General features: G+C 41.0%; 1 pseudogene; it reads right to left on the reverse strand.

The window, feature by feature from the left end:
- LOC133242544 (piezo-type mechanosensitive ion channel component 2-like) overlaps window positions 1–21,713 on the reverse strand; it is a 201,052-nt pseudogene that overhangs the window by 38,870 nt on the left and 140,469 nt on the right.

The following is a 21,713-nucleotide window of genomic DNA, read 5'->3' on the forward strand; positions in this document are numbered from 1 at the left end:
TGGTCAGGGAACTAAGATTACACATGCCAAAAAGGTGGTGCAGCCAAAAATTAAAAATGATACCTCCTCAGGAAAGCCTGCCTGAACCACTCCATCTCTAGTATTGTGCCCCCACTGTTCACTATCTCGGCTTGTTTTTGTTTCCTTCACAGATGTGTCTGTTTGTGATTTATTTGACATAAAGTAGGCTTTTTGGTTTGTCTCCTGTCCTAGAATGTAAATTCCACAGGACTCAGACTCCCTCTGGCTTCTTGTTGATATTCAGGTGCAGAAGAGTATCTGGCTCAGGCAAGGTGCGCAGTTCTATGCCTCCTTCTCTGGACACTCAGCTCTATGGCTCCTCCTCTGGACACTATGCCCAGTTCTGGTCCGATTTCTAAAGGAATTTAGGAAGTTTAGAGGAGCAGAGTAGAAAAAGCTAGAGTCCTGTCTATTTCATGCATGAGAAAAAGCTCATCACTGCTAGTCTCCATGGCCAACCACTCCTTGAGAATCCCTTGGATAGCAGGGGATAAACCAGTAAATCCTAAAGGAAATCATCCCTGAATATTCATTGGATGGACTGATGTTGAAGCTGAAGCTTCAAATCTTTGGCCACCTGATGGGAAGCCCCAGCATACTAAAAAAGACCTTGATGCTGGGAAAGATTGAGGGCAGAAGGAGAAGGGGACGAGAGAGGATGAGATGGTTGGATGGCATCACCGATTCAATGGGTATGAGTTTTAGCAAACTCTAGAAGATGGTGAAGGCAGGGAAGCCTGGCGTGCTGTAGTCCATGGGGTCACAAACAGTTTGACACAACTTAGCAGCTCAACAACAACTGCTTAGAATCTCAGCACCGGCTCCATCAGGGAGGGAGGCTGATGCTCTGTGTTACGAGCATCCAGTTAGGAATGGAGAACGTGTGACTGTGAGGAGCCAGGCAGGTGAGCTTCACATGAAACAGACACTAGAAAAGCCATAAGGGGCTGAGAATTCACTTTCCAGTCAATTCTTATTGAGTACCTATTATGTGCCAAAAGCTCAGGCCTAGGTCATGAGAATCCCAAACAACCAAGACCAATGAGTTCTGTTCTGGAGGAACTTACAGCTAGTGATGACATCAGGTTTTACTAAAACTTCCTTCCCGGCAATGTGTTTGGAACAACATGCCCTCGCAACTTCACCTGGTGGGTCACTTTCCACCCTGCTCTCCAGCACAGTTACTTACTTTTCTTTTTTCAGTCCAGTCATGTTTTGCCACAAGCCTGGGGAGTCTTCAAATTGCTACGTGTATATAAAGATGAGCACCAGCATCATGTAGATAACCACTGACATCCAGAAGTACTTCAGGATCTGCCTCCACCACTCATAGTGCACCTGTGAGTCAGACGGTGAACAACAAATGAGGAAAAAGCATGTTAGTGGAAAACTCACAAAAATACCTGCTCCATTCAACGAAGACAGGGGATTCCATTCACAGATGTCTGAAAGCAAAGTCAAGTTCATTTTTAGTTTTTGAGGCTATGTTGCTCGTAGAGTTGGGATGATGTAGATTGGAATCTGAGGGCTTCCCTTGTGGCTCAGATGGTAAAAACCCGTCTGCCAATGCAGGAGATGTGGGTTTGATTCCTGGATCAGGAAGATACCCTGGAGAAGGAAATGGCAACCCATTCCAGTATTCTTGCCTGGAGAATTCCATGGAAAGAGGAGCATGGTGGGCTACAGTCATTAGGGTCACAGTCAGACACAACCAAAGCAACTTGGCATGCACGCACGTTGTGTTAGTTTCAGGTGTATAGCAAAGTGATTACACACACACTTTTCTTTTATAGGTTATTACAAAATCTGGGTATAGTTCCCTATGTTATTCTGTAGGTCTCTGTTTATCTCTTTTATAGGTAGTAGTGTGTATATGTTTAGAGAAGGCAATGGCACTCCACTCCAGTACTCTTGCCTGGAAAATCCCATGGATGGAGGAGCCTGGTAGGCTACAGTCCATGGGGTCATGAAGAGTCGGACACGACTGGGTGACTTCACTTTCACTTTTCACTTTCCTCCACTGGAGAAGGAAATGGCAACCCACCCCACTGTTCTTGCCTGGAGAATCTCAGGGACGGGGAGCCTGGTGGGCTGCCGGCTATGGGGTTGCACAGAGTCGGACACGACTGAAGCGACTTAGCAGCAGCAGGAGTAGCAGCAGTGTATATGTTAATCTCAAGTTCCAATTTTATCCCTAGTCTCACCTTCCTTTTAGGTTAATGATAAGTCTGTTCTCTATGTCTGTAGGTCTGTTTCTGTTTTGGAAATAAGTTCATTTGTGCTGTATTTTAGATTCCCCATGTAAGTGACAGCCTATGGTATTTGTCTTTCTCTGTCTGATTTACTTAGTATGAAAATCTCTAGGTCCATCCATGTTGCTGCAAATGGCACTATTTCATTCTTTTTAAGGTTGAGTAATATTATATTGTATAAATATGCCACATCTTTTTACCAGTAATCTGTCAATGGACATTTCTAAGGTCAAGAACAAGACAAGGATGCCACCGTAACCAATTTTCTGACTTTTTAAGAACATAATATTTCAAATTAGTGAACAGGTGGAAGGGGCTAATTCCTCATTTTATGATTCCTAGCCTGTATTGTTTGAATCGCATCAACCGCTTTACACGATGTATTCATGAGGTCACAGTAACACAGTGCCTGGCCAAAGGGAGCTCAGGCATACCCCTGGACAGATGTGAGGATGGTAAATGGTGGACACAAGCACCCACCTGATATAGGGCCACATAGAAGATGAAGAGCACCATGTAGATGATCTTGTACATCACGATTTTACCCTTGAAGCTGATGAAGAAGAACATCCTGCTGCAGATGTAGATCCAGTACTTGATGAACAGGGCCATCAGCAGGTTCCTCAGCACCTTCATCACATTCTGTTCATCTACTTCTTCCTCTTCCTCTCTCTTCTCCTGCTGCTCCTCCTTCAGCACCTCTTCTTCTTGCTTCTCCTGAGCCTTGCTGTCCACCTGTACATCCTGTTCATCATTTTCAAGACAGAAGACCCTGCTATTACAAGGAGCCAGTCCATGGATCAGAATCACACACTCTGACCCGTGATATATGGGTGCCACACAATTTAGGCATTACCATAAGGCAATGGCACCCCACTCCAGTACTATTGCCTGGAAAATCCCATGGACAGAGGAGCCTGGTGGGCTGCAGTACATGCGGCTGCGAAGAGTCAGGCACAACTGAGTGACTTCACTTTCACTTTTCACTTCCATGCATTGGAGAAGGAAATGGCAACCCACTCCAGTGTTCTTGCCTGGAGAATCCCAGGGACGGGGGAGCCTGGTGGGCTGCCGTCTATGGGGTCGCACAGAGTCGGACACGACTGAAGTGACTTAGCAGCAGCAGCAGCATACAATTTAAATACTTTTAGACAGTTCTAATAAACAAGGCAGAATTTATAGAACTAATCATAGTCCACTTTCCTAATCATCCTGAAACATAAAAGAAACACATTTTGTAATACTTTTATACAAGCTTTTCATAACACCTATTTCACTTGCAATGTCCAATAGCTATACTTATTGCAGGATAGAGAGAAATAAACAGACAACAATAACACAAACTGAAACGAACTATCACAATTTCAGATTCTGACTACAACGTGCCTCTCAGTTCAGTTCAGTTCAGTCACTCAGTCATGTCTGACTCTTCATGACCCCATGGACTACAGCACGCCAGGCCTTGCTGTCCATCACCAACTCCCAGAGTTTACTCAAACTCATGTCCATTGAGTTGGTGATATGATCCAACCATCTCATCCTCTGTCGTCCCCTTCTCCTCCTGCCTTCAATCTTTGCCAGCATCAGGGTCTTTCCAAATGAGTCAGCTCTTCCCATCATGTGGCCAAAGTATTGGAGTTTCAGCTTCAACATCAGTCCTTCCATGAACACCCAGGACTGACCTCCTTTAGAATGGACTGGTTGGATTTCCTTGCAGTCCAAGGGACTCTCAAGAGTCTTCTCCAACACCACAGTTCAAAAGCATCAATTCTTCTGTGCTTAGCTTTCGTTATAGTCTAACTCTCCCATCCATACATGACTACTGGAAAAACCATAGCTTTGACTAGACAGACCTTTTTTGGCAAAGTAATGTCTCTGCTTTTTAATATGCTGTCTAGGTTGGTCTGCACAATTGCACTCATCTCACATGCTAGTAAAGCAATGCTTAAAGTTCTCGAAGCCAGGCTTCAGCAATACGTGAACCGTGAACTTCCTGAAGTTCAAGCTGGTTTTAGAAAAGGCAGAGGAACCAGAGATCAAATTGCCAACATCCACTGGATCATAGAAAAAGCAAGAGAGTTCCAGAAAAACATCTATTTCTGCTTTAATGACTATGCCAAAGACTTTGACTGTGTGGATCACAATAACCTGTGGAAAATTCTGAAAGAGATAGGAATACCAGACCACCTGACCTGCCTCTTGAAAAATCTGTATGCAGGTCAGGAAGCAACAGTTAGAACTGGACATGGAACAACACACTGGTTCCAAATAGGAAAAGGAGTATGTCAAGGCTGTATATTGTCACCCTGCTTATTTAACTTCTATGCAGAGTACATAATGAGAAACACTGGACCGGAAGAAACACAAGCTAGAATCAAGATTGCTGGGAGAAATATCAATAACCTCAGATATGCAGATGACACCACCCTTATGGCAGAAAGTGAAGAGGACTAAAAAGCCTCTTGATGAAAGTGAAAGAGGAGAGTAAAAAAGTTGGCTTAAAGCTCAACATTCAGAAAACGAAAATCATGGCATCCGGTCCCATCACTTCATGGAAAATAGATGGGGAAACAGTGGAAACAGTGTCAGACTTTATTTTGGGGGGCTCCAAAATCACTGCAGATGGTGACTGCAGCCATGAAATTAAAAGATGCTTACTCCTTGGAAGGAAAGTTATGGCCAACCTAGACAGCATATTCAAAAGCAGAGACATTATTTCGCCAACAAAGGTCTGTCTAGTTAAGGCTATGGTTTTTCCTGTGGTCATGTACGGATGTGACAGTTGGACTGTGAAGAAGGCTGAGCACCAAATAATTGATGCTTTTTAACCGTGGTGTTGGAGAAGACTCTTGAGAGTCCCTTGGACTGCAAGGAGATCCAACCAGTCCATTCTGAAGGAGATCAGCCCTGGGATTTCTTTGGAAGGAATGATGCTAAAGCTGAAACTCCAGTACTTTGGCCACGTCATGTGAAGAGTTGATTCATTGGAAAAGATTCTGATGCTGGGAGGGATTGGGGGCAAGAGGAGAAGGGGGAGACAGAGGATGAGATGGCTGGAAGGCATCACTGACTTGACGGACATGAGTCTGAGCAAACTCGGGGAGTTGGTGATGGACAGGGAGACCTGGCGTGCTGTGATTCATAGGGTCGCAAAGAGTCAGACACTACTGAGCGACTGAACTGAACTGAACTGAACTGAACTAGGTTGGTCATAACTTTCCTTCCAAGGAGTAAGCGTCTTTTAATTTCATGGCTGCAGTCATCATCTGTAGTGATTTTGGAGCCTCCCAAAATACAGTCAGCCATTGTTTCCACTGTTTCCCCATCTATTTCCCATGAAGTGATGGGACTGGATGCTATGATCATTGTTTTCTGAATGTTGAGCTTTAAGCCAACTTTTTCACTCTCCTCTTTCACTTTCATCAAGAGGCTATTTAGTTCTTCTTCACTTTCTGCCATAAGGGTTGTGTCATCTGCATATCTGAGGTTATTGATATTTCTCCCGGCGATCTTGATTCCAGCTTGTGCTTCTTCCAGCCCAGTGTTTCTCATGATATACTCTGCATATAAGTTAACTAAGCAGGGTGACAATATACACTCTCGACGTACTCCTTTTCATATTTGGAACCAGTGTGTTGTTCCATGTCCAGTTCTAACTGTTGCTTCCTGACCTGCATACATGTTTCTCAAGAGGCAAGCTAGTGGTCTGGTATTCCAATCTCTTTCAGAATTTTCCACAGTTTATACTCATCCACATAGTCAAAGGGTTTGGCATAGTCATTAAAGCAGAAATAGATGTTTTTCTGGAAGTCTCTTGCTTTTTCCATGATCCAGCGGATGTTGGCAATTTGACCTCTGGTTCCTCTCCCTTTTCTAAAACCACCTTGAACATCTGGAAATTCATGGTTTACATGTTGCTAAAGCCTGGCTTGGAGAATTTTGAGCATTACTTTACTAGCGTGTGAAATGAATGCAATTGTGTCATAGTTTGAGCATTCTTTGGCATTGCCTTTCTTTGGGATTGGAATGAAAACTGACCTTTTCCAGTCCTGTGGCCAGTGCTGCGTTTTCCAAATGTGCTGGCATATTGAGTACAGCACTTTCTCAGCATCATCTTTCAGGATTTGGAATAGCTCAACTGGAATTCCATCACCACTACTATCTTTGTTCGTAGTGATGATTTCTAAGGCCCACTTGACTTCATATTCCAGGATGTCTGGCTCTAGGTGAGTGATCACACCATCATGATTATCTGGGTCATGAAGCTCTTTTTGTACAGTTCTTCTGTGTATTCTTGCCACCTCTTCTTAATATCTTCTGCTTCTCTTAGGTCCAAACCATTTCTCTCCTTTATCGAGCCCATCTTTGCATGAAATGTTCCTTTGGTATCTCTAATTTTCTTGAAGAGATCCCTAGTCTTTCCCATTCTGTTGTTTTCCTCTATTTCTTTGCATTGATTGCTGAGGAAGCCTTTCTTATCTCTCCTTGCTATTCTTTGGAACTCTGCATTCAGATGCTTATATCTTTCCTTTTCTCCTTTGCTTTTCACTTCTCTTCTTTTCACAGCTATTTGTAAGGTCTCCTCAGACAGCCATTTTGCTTTTTTACATTTCTTTTTCTTGGGGATGGTCTTAATTCCTGTCTCCTATACAGTGTCACAAACTTCCATCCATAGTTCATCAGGCACTCTGTCTATCAGATCTAGTCCCTTAAATCTATTTCTCACTTCCACTATATCGTCATAAGGAATTTGATTTAGGTCATACCTGAATGGTCTAGTGGTTTCCCCCACATTCTTCAATTTAAGTCTGAATTTGGCAATAAGGAGTTCATGATCTGAGCCACAGTCAGCTCCCGGTCTTGTTTTTTCTGACAGTATACAGCTTCTCCATCTTTGGCTGCAAAGAATATAATCAATCTGATTTTGGTATTGACCATCTGGTGATGTCCATGTGTAGAGTCTTGTCTTGTGTTGTTGGAAGAGGATGTTTGCTATGACCAGTGCGTTCTTTTGGCAAAACTCTATTAGCCTTCGCCCTGCTTTATGCCATACTCCAAGGCCAAATTTGCCTGTTACTCCAGGTGTTTCTTGACTTCCTACTTTTGCATTCCAGTCCCCTATAATGAAAAGGACATCTTTTTTGGGTGTTAGTTCTAAAAGGTCTTGTCGGTCTTCATAGAACCGTTCAACTTCAGCTTCTTCAGCATTACTGGTTGGAACATAGGCTTGGATTACCGTGATATGGTTTGTCTTGGAAACAAACAGAGATCATTCTGTCGTTTTTGAGATTGCATCCAAGTATTGCATTTTGAACACTTTTGTTGACTATGATGGCTACTCCATTTCTTCTAAGGAATTCCTGCCCACAGTAGTAGATATAATGGTCATGTGAATTAAATTCACCCAATGTTCATCGCAGCACTGTTTATAATAGCCAGGACATGGAAGCAACCTAGATGTCCATCAGCAGATGAATGGATAAGAAAGCTGTGGTACATATACACAACGGAGTATTACTCAGCCATTAAAAAGAATACATTTGAATCAGTTCTAATGAGGTGGATGAAACTGGAGTCTATTATACAGAGTGAAGTAAGCCAGAAGGAAAAACATAAATACAGTATACGAACGCATATATATGGAATTTAGAAAGATGGTAACAATAACCTGGTGTACGAGACAGCAAAAGAGACACTGATGTATAGAACAGTCTTATGGACTCTGTGGGAGAGGGAGAGGGAGAGGGTGGGAAGATTTGGGAGAGTGACATTGAAACATGTAGAATATCATGTAAGAAACGAGTTGCCAGTCCAGGTTCGATGCGCGATACTGGATGCTTGGGGCTGGTGCACTGGGACGACCCAGAGGGATGGTGTGGGGAGGGAGGAGGGAGGAGGGTTCAGGATGGGGAACACATGTATGCCTGTGGCGGATTCATTTTGATATTTGGCAAAACTAATACAATTATGTAAAGTTTAAAAATAAAATAAAATTAAAAAAAATAAATTCACCCATTTTAGTCCATTTCAGTTCGCTGATTCCTAGAGTCAACATTCATTCTTGCCATCTCCCATTTGACCACTTCCTATTTGCCATGATTCATGGACCTAACATTCCAGGTTCCTGACAGAATGTGGTCCACTGGAGAAGGGAATGGCAAACCACTCCAGTATTCTTGCCTTGAGAACCCCATGAACAGTATGAAAAGGCAAAATGATAGGATACTGAAAGAGAAACTCCCCAGGTCAGTAGGTGCCCAATATGCTACTGGAGATCAGTGGAGAAATAACTCCAGAAAGAATGAAGGGATGGAGCCAAAGCAAAAAGAATACCCAGCTGTGGATGTGACTGGTGATAGAAGCAAGGTCCCATGCTGTAAAGAGCAATATTGCATAGGAACCTGGAATGTCAGGTCCATGAATCAAGGCAAATTGGAAGTGGTCAAACAAGAGATGGCAAGAATGAATGTAGACATTCTAGGAATCAGCGAACTGAAATGGACTGAAATGGGTGAATTTAACTCAGATGATCATTATATCTACTACTGAGGGCAGGAATCCCTCAGAAGAAATGGAGTGGCCATCATGGTCAACAAAAGAGTTCAAAATGCAGTACTTGGATGCAATCTCAAGAAAGACAGAATGATCTCTTTTCGTTTCCAAGGCAAACCACTCAATATCACAGTAATCCAAGTCTATGCCCCAACCAGTAACGCTGAAGAAGCTGAAGTTGAACGGTTCTATGAAGACCTACAAGACCTTTTAGGACTAACACCCAAAAAAGATGTCCTTTTCATTATAGGGGACTGGAATGCAAAAGAAGGAAGTCAAGAAACACCTGGAGTAACAGGCAAATTTGGCCTTGGAATACGGAATGAACCAGGGCAAAGACTAATAGAGTTTTCCCAAGAAAATGCACTGGTCATAACAAACACCCTCTTCCAACAACACAAGAGGAGACTCTGCACATGGACATCACCAGATGGTCAACACTGAAATCAGATTGATTATATTCTTTGCAGCCTAAGATGGAGAAGCTCTATACAGTCAGCAAAAACAAGACCAGGAGCTGACTGTGGCACAGACCATGAACTCCTTATTGCCAAATTCAGACTTAAATTGAAGAAAGTAAGGAAAACCACTAGACCATTCAGGTATGATCTAAATCAAATTCCTTATGATTATACAGTGGAAGTGAGAAATAGATTCAAGGGCCTAGATCTGATAGATAGAGTGCCTGATGAACTATGGAATGAGGTTCTTGACACTGTACAGGAGACAGGGATCAAGACCATCCCCATGGAAAAGAAATGCAAAAAAGCAAAATGGCTGTCTGAGGAGGCCTTACAAATAGCTGTGAAAAGAAGAGAAGTGAAAAGCAAAGGAGAAAAGGAAAGATATAAGCATCTGAATGCAGAGTTCCAAAGAATAGCAAGGAGAGATAAGAAAGGCTTCCTCAGCAATCAATGCAAAGAAATAGAGGAAAACAACAGAATGGGAAAGACTAGGGATCTCTTCAAGAAAATCAGAGATACCAAAGGAACATTTCATGCAAAGATGGGCTCGATAAAGGACAGAAATGGTATGGACCTAACAGAAGCAGAAGATATTAAGAAGAGATAGCAAGAATACACAGAAGAACTGTACAAAAAGATCTTCACGACCCAGATAATCATGATGGTGTGATCACTCACGTAGAGCCAGACATCCTGGAATGTGAAGTCAAGTGGGCCTTAGAAAGCATCACTATGAACAAAGCTAGTGGAGGTGATGGAATTCCAGTTGAACTATTCCAAATCCTGAAAGATGATGTGTGAAAGTGCTGCACTCAATATGCCAGCAAATTTGAAAAACTCAGCACTGGCCACAGGACTGGAAAAGGTCAGTTTTCATTCCAATCCCAAAGAAAGGCAATGCCAAAGAATGCTCAAACTACTGCACAATTGCACTCATCCCACATGCTGGTAAAGTAAGGCTCAAAATTCTCCAAACCAGGCTTCAGCAACATGTGGACCACGAACTTCCTGATGTTCAAGCTGGTTTTAGAAATGGCAGAGGAACCAGAGATCAAATTGCCAACATCCGCTGGGTCATGGAAAAAGCAAGAGAGTTCCAGAAAAACATCTATTTCTGCTTTAGTGACTATGCCAAAGCCTTTGACTGTGTGGATCAAATTAACTGTGGAAAATTCTGAAAGAGATGGGAATACCAGACCACCTGATCTGCCTCTTGAGAAGTTTGTATGCAGGTCAGGAAGCAACAGTTAGAACTGGACATGGAACAACAGACTGGTTCCAAATAGGAAAAGGAGTTTGTCAAGGCTGTATATTGTCACCATGTTTATTTAACTTATATGCAGAGTACATCATGAGAAATGCTGGACTGGAAGAAACACAAGCTGGAATCAAGATCGCCAGGAGAAATATCAATAACCTCAGATATGCAGATGACACTACCCTTATGGCAGAAAGTGAAGAGGAACTCAAAAGCCTTTTGATGAAAGTGAAAGTGGAGAGTTAAAAAGTTGGCTTAAAGCTCAACATTCAGAAAATGAAGATCATGGCATCCGGTCCCATCACTTCATGGGAAATAGATGGGGAAATAGTGGAAACAGTGTCAGACTTTATTTTTCTGGGCTCCAAAATCACTGCAGATGGTGACTGCAGTCATGAAATTAAGATGCTTACTCCTTGGAAGGAAAGTTATGACCAACCTAGATAGCATATTCAGAAGCAGAGACATTACTTTGCCAACAAAGTTTCATCTTGTCAAGGCTATGGTTTTTCCTGTGGTCATGTATGGATGTGAGAGTTGGACTGTGAAGAAGGCTGAGCACCAAATAATTGATGCTTTTGAACTGTGGTGTTGGAGAAGACTCTTGAGAGTCCCTTGGACTGCAAGGAGATCCAACCAGTCCATTCTGAAGGAGATCAGCCCTGGGATTTCTTTGGAAGGACTGATGCTAAAGCTGAAATTCCAGTACTTTGGCCACCTCATGCGAAGAGTTGACTCATTGGAAGACTCTGATGCTGGGAGGGATTGGGGGCAAGAGGAGAAGGGGAATACAGAGGTTGAGATGGCTGGATGGCATCACTGACTCGATGGATGTGAGTCTCAGTGAACTCTGGGAGTTGGTGATGGACAGGGAGGCCTGGCGTGCTGCAATTCATGGGGTTGCAAAGAGTCAGACACGACTGAGCGACTGATGTGATCTGATCTGATCTGATGCAGTATTGCTCTTTACAGCATCAGACCTTGCTTCTATCACCAGTCACATCCACAACTGGGTATTCTTTTTGCTTTGGCTCCATCCCTTCATTCTTTCTGGAGTTATTTCTCCACTGATCTTCAGTAGCATATTGTGCACCTGCTGACCTGGGGAGTTCCTCTTTCAGTATCCTATCATTTTGCCTTTTTATACTGTTCATGGTGTTCTCAAGGCAAGAATACTGAAGTAGTTTGCCATTCCCTTCTCCAGTGCACCACATTCTGTCCGACCTCTCCACCATGACCCATCCATCTTGGGTGGCCCCACACGGTATGGCTTAATTTCATTGACTTAGACAGGCTGTGGTCCATGTGATCAGATTGGCTAGTTTTATGTGATTATGGTTTCATTGTGTCTGCCCTCTGATGCCCTCTCTAAGCGCCTACTGTCTTACTTAGGTTTCTCCCCATGTCCAAGGAGTGGCGGCTGTGTGGGTGCAGGAGGGCTAAGAGGAGGTACTCCACATTCAAGGTCAGGAGGGGCGGCTGTGAGGAGATACCCCTCATCCAAGGTAAGGAATGGATGTTAGAGCTGGGTTTTTTTGTTTCTTTCCTTCTCTTTTTTTAAATTCAGGTAAGCAGTTATTAGGAAGGTGAGTACAATTTCCCATCAATATTAATATATAAAGTAACAATAATAGGAACTTCAGGTTTATTGTCAGACACAATGCAAGTGAGAAGACAATGAAGGAACATCTTTAAAGTAGCGAAATAAAAGCTGTTACCCTAGAATTCTATACCCAGCAAAACTATCTATCACTAGAAGGTTTGCACTACAAAAAATGTGAAAAATTATTTTATGCAGAAGAAAAACAATAATAAATGGAAATGTGGACATATGGACTGAATAGGAAAAAAGATGGTACAAATTCTCTGAATAAATTAAATAGTTATTCTCTGCAATAAATTAAATAACATCATTACTGATTCTACAAATATTCAGGATGGGGAACACGTGTATACCCGTGGCGGATGCATGTTGATGTATGGCAAAACTGAAACAATACTGTAAAGTAAAAAAAAAATAATAATAAATAAATAAATAAACTTATTAACCAAAAAAAACTAGAAAATAAACTAAACATTATTAGCAACTTTATGCTAATAAATTTGACATCTTACATGCAAAGGCAAATTCCTTGAAAGACACAAATTACTAAAATTCATTCAAGAACAAATAATCTGAGAATCTTATAATTATTAGAGAAATTGAATCTGTGCTTAAATACCTTCCCATAAAGAAAATTTAAGACTCACATAGTTTTATGAGTGAGTTCTTCTTAAGGAAAAATTAAAAAAAAAAAATTCGACACCAACTCTTCTGTCATACAAATTCAATCCCAGCAGGCTTTGCTATAGACATCACAGACTGATTTAAAATTCATAGGGAAACATAAAGGGCTTAGAATAGCTTAAACAACTTCAAATTAAAATTTAAAAAAAAATAAAAGAAAGTCTGACACTGCTTAAATTCAAGACATTATCAAGCTACAAGTAATTAAGACAGTCACATAAAGATGAGGAGAAGGCAATGGCAACCCACTCCAGTACTCTTGCCTGGAAAATCCCATGGATGGAGGAGCCTGGTAGGCTGCAGTCCATGAGATCACTAAGAGTCGGACATGACTGAGCAACTTCACTTTCACTTTTCCCTTTATGCATTGGAGAAGGAAATAGTGTCCCATTCCAGTGTTCTTGCCTGGAGAATCCCAGGGATTGGGGAGCCTGGTGGGCTGCCATCTATGGGGATGCATAGAGTCAGACATGACTGAAGCGACTTAGCAGCAGCAGCAGCACATAAAGATGAAGAGATAAACTGTACAGAATAGTCACATAATCATGGTCATGAGTTTCAACAAATGCAAAACAAAACACAGTCATTTCAATAAATGATTCTGTACTATTTAACATCAAAGGCAAAACAAAATCTGAGAAGAAGATATAGAGGAAACGTTTGTGAATTTGGGCTTGGCAAATATTTCTTAGCTACCACACCAAAAGCATGATTCACAGAAGAATAGCTGTGAAGTATATTTCATCAAAACTAAAAACTCTGCTCTTGCAAAAATACGAGTAAAAGGATGAGAACCCAGAGACTGGAGAAATATTTGCAGAAACAAATACCTGATAAATGATTTGTGTCCTGGTTTTCTAAACAAATGTCAGAACTCAACTGTAAGAAAACAAAATTAACATGATTTCTAAAAATGAGTAAAAGGTGAAAAATTTATACAATCTGAAGAGAGTGTGATGAAGAGAAAGTAGCATTGACATACAGTTCACAAGGTTGCAAAGAGCTGGACACGACTGAAGTGACTTAGCATGCATGCATGTGTAAAATAGATAGCTGGTGAGAATTCCTATAAAACACAAGGAGCCCAGCCTGGCACTCTGTGATGATCTAGAGGGATGGAATGGGGGTAGGGGAGGGAGGTTCAAGAGGGAGGTGATATATGTATAATTGTGGCTGATTCTGACTGTCATACAGCAGAAGTCAACACAACATTGTAAAGAAATTTCCCCTGAATTAAAAATAAATTAAAAAAAAAACAAATAAAAGTGGGTAAAATATTTTAACAGATACTTCATCAGAAAGATATATGAATGTAAAATCAGCTCATGAAAAAGATCCTCAGCCTCATTAGACATTAGGGAAATGAATTAATTTAAAACCACAATGAATTGCCTCTACACAACAATGAGAATGCCCAAATTTAAAAAGATTGACTATACTAAGAAAGGATGAAGAAGAAATGAACTCTCACAGTGCAAAATGAGACCTGACTCCTGCCCCCATGCAGGATAATAATATTAACAACAATAATAGCAACAATAACATTAAAAATTACATACTACATGATTTCATTTATAGAAAGTCCTAGAAAATGTATTCTAATCAAGTTAGGGAGAGCCATCAGAGGTTACCTGGGGATGGGATGAAGGAGGATGAAGACAGGAGAGAGATTACAAAAGGGATGGAGCCTTTGGGACAGATGGGTATATTCACTCCCTTAATTATGGTGATGGTTTCATGGGTATGATTATGTCAAAACTGATCAAACTGTAAGCTTTAAATTATGCAGTTTATTTCATATCAATTATAAGTCAAGAAAGCTGTTAAGAAAAACAATTATATTACTTCCACCAAAAATGAATAACTAGCAAGTTTATGAAAACCATTGTTAAGTTTTCTCAGGAAAAATAGATTCTTTAGAGAAACTCTGAAGAGAAAAATCAAAGCCTCTCGGTTCGCATTTCCAGAGCTAATCTCTTACTTCTGGGTCAGTTTGTTTAGAACTAAAATGAACATACTGCTGTATTTAAAATGGATAACTAACAGGGACCTACGGTACAGAACATGAACTCTGCTCAATGTTACATGGCAGTCTGGATTGGGGGGGGGGGTTGGGTAAGAATGGATACATGTATGTGTACAGCTGATTCCCTCAGCTGTTCACCTGAAACTACCACAATATTGTTAATCAGCTATACTCCAATACAAAATAAAAAGTTTAAAGTTTGGAAAAAGAAAAAAATGAAGACAACAACAGCCACAGTTACTGCATAAATAACATTCTGAACTTCAGAATGCCAAGCAGTTATGAGGCAACATCCTTCTGTATATTTATCCTCAAAATACTTTGCAAGTCAGCCAAGTTGGCTTATCTACAGTCTAAAAAATTAATGAGGTGTTATTGCATTGAATTAAAATCCAGTCCATGAATGAGAATCTTAGCTCTAATAAACAAGATGCTCACACCTTCCAACAAAACGTTTGATAGCAAAATAATTGTTTCATTCCAAAATGCCCTTTCTCAAAAGATCACTTTAATTTTTCTTCAGCTGTTATCTTAACTTGAAGGATTAGTCCATCTTCCCACCACGAGAAATTTTACCATCATTAATTTGCTATTAATTTTTACAGTTGAAAGCACTTAAATATACCATCGAGGCATAGTCTGTAATATGTTCATTAATACTAATCATTTGGAGCAAAATGTAGGAAAAAAATAACTGCCAACTCTGCCTAATCTCTATTCCTCTTCATATTTTGAAAGATTAAATGTAAAACGAGTCATCTTTTCATCTGGCAAGGTTCAGTGGACCACACTTTATCTTTGAGAGCAGGGACAGAACTTGGGCAGAAAGGTCCTGACTTGAGGTGACCCATGCAGGTGAGCTGCTCTGTGGAAACGATGGCTCCAGAGCAAGACTGCCCTCCAGGTCAGCTAGGACACCAGATCACAGGGCAGGGTGGGTTTTTCCTGGACACTAGAAGAAGACCCTTCCTGAGAGGCATGCTCAAGAGCAAAGGCAAGACAGAGCTGGTCAAGGCTGCACTTCCAGAAGCCCAGGCTAGGAGATTTCCAGTTCAGGTTGGACAGATGTCCAGTGCAGAGGCTTGTCTGCCTGGTCAGGGGCAGTGGCTGCTTTATACATGATGCCAGGTGTCATCTGGGTGGCAGGGTGACACCCCACCCAGGGACCCCCTTTCCCAGGGATCTTGAGTCAACACCACACCCACTCATGGCCCCAATTGACCATCAGTTGTGGAGATTCCCTGAATGCACTTGAGGGTCAAGTATTTACATTCTATTGATTTTCCATTTATCTGTGGAAAATCAATTTGTTTCTCTTGGTTCCCAGTTTTTGCCTTTTAGATGAGCACAAATGAAATGGGTCTGAGATTGGTCACTTAATCCAAAAAGAAACAAGAGTTTGGTTGCTGTTATATCACCTACCTACTGGACAAACTAAACCATCGGCTACCTGGTGGTGACACCCTTAACAAAAAGGGGAAGTGTTAACCACAGGTTCATTTACATTCCTCAGAGTGAAAATGACCTGCTTGACATTAATTTTCCTCACACTGGACTGCTTTCAGATGAAGTTCTCACTGACCTGCCTCCATTAAGAACAATTTCATCTTTCTGTGCTGTTTCTGTGCTAGGTTCAGATGGCTCTGATGAGGGGGAAGCACCATGGCTGTCCCAGGTGAGGCTGCAAAAGCACTAGAACAAACCGCATTAGACAACCGCCTGTAAAGCTAACAGCACCAGACACAACAAAAGAGTGACTGCATTGTGTCCCTTTCTAGGAGCCCACTGGCTTCTCCAAACTAGAAGAAAAAGACAGCATTGGGGCCATTATGACTCTTGACACATTACTGACATTTTAATGACTAGTATAAGAATAGGATAAATATAATAAAGAATATTGTACTTTTCATTTTTTTTTTCATTTTTCTCATTTGTTACAGAATGATTAAATATTGCTGAAGTTTGAGGCGTTGGCTTTTCTTTCTTATACCATTTTAACACTGGAATAAACATGCTTTTCCTTCACTAAACAAAATGCATTTTCTTATTGTGATTTGTTGAAACAGGACATGGAAAGGGCGACATGGGACAAGTTGTTGTGTATTTATTTAATAGAGAATGCTGCCTCCACAGGGAATGGTCTGAAAATCTCTCCCATTCCTTGCCATAATTCTTGTTCATTTTCAAATTGCAGGATCTAAGGTGAAAAAAAAAGAAGCAAAACAACAAAATGAATTTGAGCAAAGAAGTCCAACCCCTGCAGTGTAGAAAAAGTGACTGTGACTGTCACAGAGAAAGTTCAGAGGTTGGAATGACAGTTGGTCAGAGATGATGAGACACAACTTTGAGGGCTATTCAGGCACCCCCATATGAGTGCTCACTGTGCACAAATGTTCATAACACACAAAGAATAAAACCTACAGGTTCCATCATTCTCTCTGTCATGATTACGAAAACAGTAGACACTGATCCCCCTTCTAAGCCCTCCACCTGGCCCACGTCAGAATGTTTGCTGGGATTGTCCAGATAATTTTGGTGAGAAAACAAGGACCGCCCCCCTACCTCGCCTTTGTCCAGGACTGTTTTTACATAAGTTCACCTCAGAATTACCTGCATTGTCATCTTTGCAAGGAAACAGTCAACAGTGAGCCGACACTATTAAAATTGGCTTTTTGTAAAGTCACCAGCGAGTAGATGTTTGTTTATAACATTCAACACATTTCAGCTCACGTTCAAGGACACCACAGAGCAAATCAGCTCCACCTACTACGGTCCCATCCTCCAGCCAGTGCACATCCCACACTTTCAGTGCAGAAAACCCACAAACTGGCTGGGACTGGTGGCTTTATCACAGAGAGGAACCCAGGTGAGGACTCTGAACCCTGACCCTTGCCTCCTGGCCTTCAAAGTGTAAGGTGTTTGCTGTCTACAGAATTCCCAAGGAAACACAGAACCTTTGGAAACTCCCATACTCGGGATTAACTGAGCCAAATTCTGTTTAGTCTGCCATTTTCCTTAGGGAGACCTGCCAGAATATGTTGGAACTGGGCTATATTTCATTAAACAAACTGCTGAGTGGTATGTTATCTGTCTTTTGCAAGTTATGTGGATTAGCTTTAAAGCTTTATTGTGCTGGATCAACTTCACAAGAGGGGGCACTGGACTTTTATGGTTTATAACCATGTGAACCATATACCCCAGTGTCTCATATCCTACTCTCATTCTGCCTTAACCTTTCCATGTGTTACTTGCTCCAATAATGTCCTACTATTTGTGGCCCTATGGACTTAATAGCCCACCAGGCTCCTCTGTCCCTGGGATTCTCCAGGCAAGAATACTGAAGTGGGTAGCCATTTCCTTCTCCAACGGATCTTCCCAACCCAGGGACTGAACCCTAGTCTCCTACAATGCAGGCAGATTCACCATTTGAGCCACCAGGGAAGCCCAACCTTCCCATAGGTAAGCTCATAACTATCAGAAAACAGCCCTGACCTTTGTTTTGGAGAATTTGGACAGTTTTGTGCACAAACAGGTGGGAATCACTAACTTTTCCCTGGGCAACCATCCTCCCTGCCCCTTCTCTATGTCCTCCCAGTCTCCTGTCCGCCTCGTCCACTACTGGTCCCTGCCCACCTGCTCCACAGGCTTCCCTGGCTAGAACCTTTGAGGAACTCCACCCAGTTGTGAGTGGAGTTGGAAGGAATCATATGATCTCTTGGGACCTTTGGGTTGAAAGAAGATGTCATCTTAGAGAAACACGAGCCCACAGAGGTGTGCTCCACACAGGTGCGGGATTTCAGGTCACAACACCTGTGTGCAGACCTGTGGAGTAGGATTGTGTGGTCCCAGGAACAGAGAAACCTCCATGACCTCCTGCAGAGCAGAGCACTAGCCAGCCCAGCAGAGGCTCCCACACAGCTGAGGGACCCTGGGGCTGCTTCCACTCATTATGAATTGTTCCTAAGTTCATAAGTAACATGGATGCTCAAGAGAGCAAAAATGAAGAATCTAAATATCCTGGGTCAGAAATCAAGGACTGACTACATTACAACACATCTACACAGTCAAACACAATCAAAAGCTTTGCAGTCCATGAAAATCACACTTTAGAGGAACATTTCATGAGATGAAGAGATGCAGAAGTTTCACAGAGCAAATTATAGAACAGCCTGTGCACCATACTGTGCAACAGTAAAGCATCATGATTCAAAATTTGTTTGTAAAAGGCACACTTATGCACAGGAAAAGCACTGGGAGAATACAGACCAAAAACGAACAGTATTTCTGGGAGTTATGATTTTTTAAGTGTTTTTCCTGATTCTTTTTTAAAAATTTATTTATTTTAGTTGGAGGCTGGTTACTTTACAATGTTGTAGTGGTTTTTTGCCATACATTGATATGAATCAGCCATGGGTTTTCATGTGTTCTGATTCTTTTTATACTTTTACAAACAATCACCAACAAGCATCCTAATAATAAACAAATCAATTCAATATTTCTAAAAGTATTCTAAATATATTCTAAAAATAAAGCTAATCTTTACCAGAAAGCCTATTTGAAAGCTTACAAGAAGTCAAAAACTACTTGGATTGTTTTGAGTAGCAATGCATTAAAATTGTACCTTAAGAAAAAGCTATCATTTAAAATACATAAATTTCCAAGCTTTCAAAGGTTAAAAGGCAATGCCATATTTTCACCAAGTTAATGGAGAAGAATCTACAACAAGGCAGCTTACATGCAAACGTGTGTATACACACATGTATACGTGTATATATATAAATATAAATATATATATATAGCATTGTTTAGCTCAAACTATCTATACTCTGATAAACCACCCAGCTTCTAATGACTCTATGAGAATATAGCGATGAAGCTTTTAAACTTTTTAAAGGTATTATCTTCAAAGTGTCTATCATAACTTACAATCATATTTTAAGTTTGAGGCGATCCCTATGAAAGATAAAGATGGGAAGTTATTACACTATTAGGACTGCTATTATCTACATACTTGGTTGGCAAATTCTGGTTTACCACCTGTTATAACTAGTGAGCTAATAATGGTGTTTATATTTTTAAGTGGTTGGGAAAAATCAAAAGAAAAATATATTTCATGAAATGTGAAAATATTTGGAAATCCAAAGTTCAGTGTCCAGGAAGTTTTGCCAGAACCTAGCCAAAACCTTGGGAGAAGGAAATGGCAACCCACTCCAGTATTCTTGCCTGGAGAATCCCAGGGACAGAGGAGCCTGGTGGGCTGCCATCTATGGGGTCACACAGAGTCAGACACGACTGAAGCAATTTAGCAGCAGCAGCAGCCGCCAAAATCTTAAAATCTCATCCAGGGATGCTTTTGCACTAAAATGGCTTCTTGGAAGAATTGTCACAGAGACCATAGGCCTGCAAAATCTAAAATATTTGCTAACTAATCCCTTACAGAAGAGGTGTTTCAAGGTGGTTCTGACTAGTCTTTGTATTTCCTATTGTCAGTCTCTAGATGGCAGAAAAGAGCCTTAAATTGGGGTATGTGGAGCAACCACAATCCCATAGAAGGTATACAACTTACATTTCCAATTAAATCATCCCCTAAAAGTCCAACAGTGCAAAACTTTTTGCTCTATGAGTTCAATAAAACCAAAAATTAAACTTATAGAACTGAAATATTCATTTAGTCTGGAACTAACAACCTTGCAACAGTAAAATCATTTTTCTATACGTGTTCAATAAATGAAAAATTATATGTCTAGAAGAAACTAAGACTCATTTAGCCTAGAACTAATGTCTGCACTGAAATTTTGTATCTATCAAATTCTGCTTAAAATAAATATTATGTAAATCTGCATTATTAAAGAGACTTCTCAGTTCCTCCAGCTTTACTGAGGTATAATTATATTTAAAGTGGAAAGCATGATGATTTGATATAAGTATAGACTGTAAAATGATGCATAGCATCTCAATCAAGTTAATAATCACTTCACATAGCTACTCTCTTTCTTTTCTTTTTTTGTGGTATGAAGGTTTAAGGTCTATTCTCAGCACATGTCAGTACAATGTTATTACAATGCAGTGCTACTACTACAGTACTGCTGTAGATAGATCCTCAGAATTTACTAATCTCATACCTGAAAATATGTACCTTTTCTACCTCTGCTTATACTCTCCACCCTCCAGTGCTTAGCAACCATCACTCCACTCTCTGTTTTTTCAGGTTTGACTTTCTGTTTAGATTCCACATAAGGGGTGAGATCAAACAGTATTCATCTTTCTCTGACTTATTTCACTCAGCACAATGCCCACCATGTTCATCCAAAAAAATGAAGTCACTCAGTCGTATCCAGCTCTTTGTGATCCCATGGACTGTAGTCTACCAGGTTCCTCTGTCCATGGGATTTTCCAGGCAAGCGTACTGGAGTGGGTTGCCATTTCCTTCTCCAGGGGATCTTTCCAACCCAGGGATCGAATCCAGGTCTCCTGCATTGCAGGCAGACACTTTACCATCTGAGCCACCAGGGAATTCCAGGTTGTTGCAAAGAGCAGGACTTCCTTCTTTTTCATGGCCAAGTAACATTCCTTATATATGTATACTATATTTTCTTTTGTCATTTGTCCATCAACAAACACCTAGGTGTTTCCATGTCTTGGCTCCCCTGTTTTTCATGTTTGTGTATCCTAAAGAAGTCACCCCATATCTTCTAAAATAATGACATTTCCCCAGATATCCATATATAACCATGCACCTGAGAACTAACAGGTAGTCTGTACTATCAGTTAATAACCAGTGAATATTGAAATTTCCCCATTTAATCTCAAAAGTATTTGTCCTTAAACTGGGATGTGATCCAGAGTTGGGCTT

The sequence above is a fragment of the Bos javanicus genome, chromosome X, assembly GCF_032452875.1.
Source record: "Bos javanicus breed banteng chromosome X, ARS-OSU_banteng_1.0, whole genome shotgun sequence".
Lineage (NCBI taxonomy): Eukaryota > Metazoa > Chordata > Mammalia > Artiodactyla > Bovidae > Bos > Bos javanicus.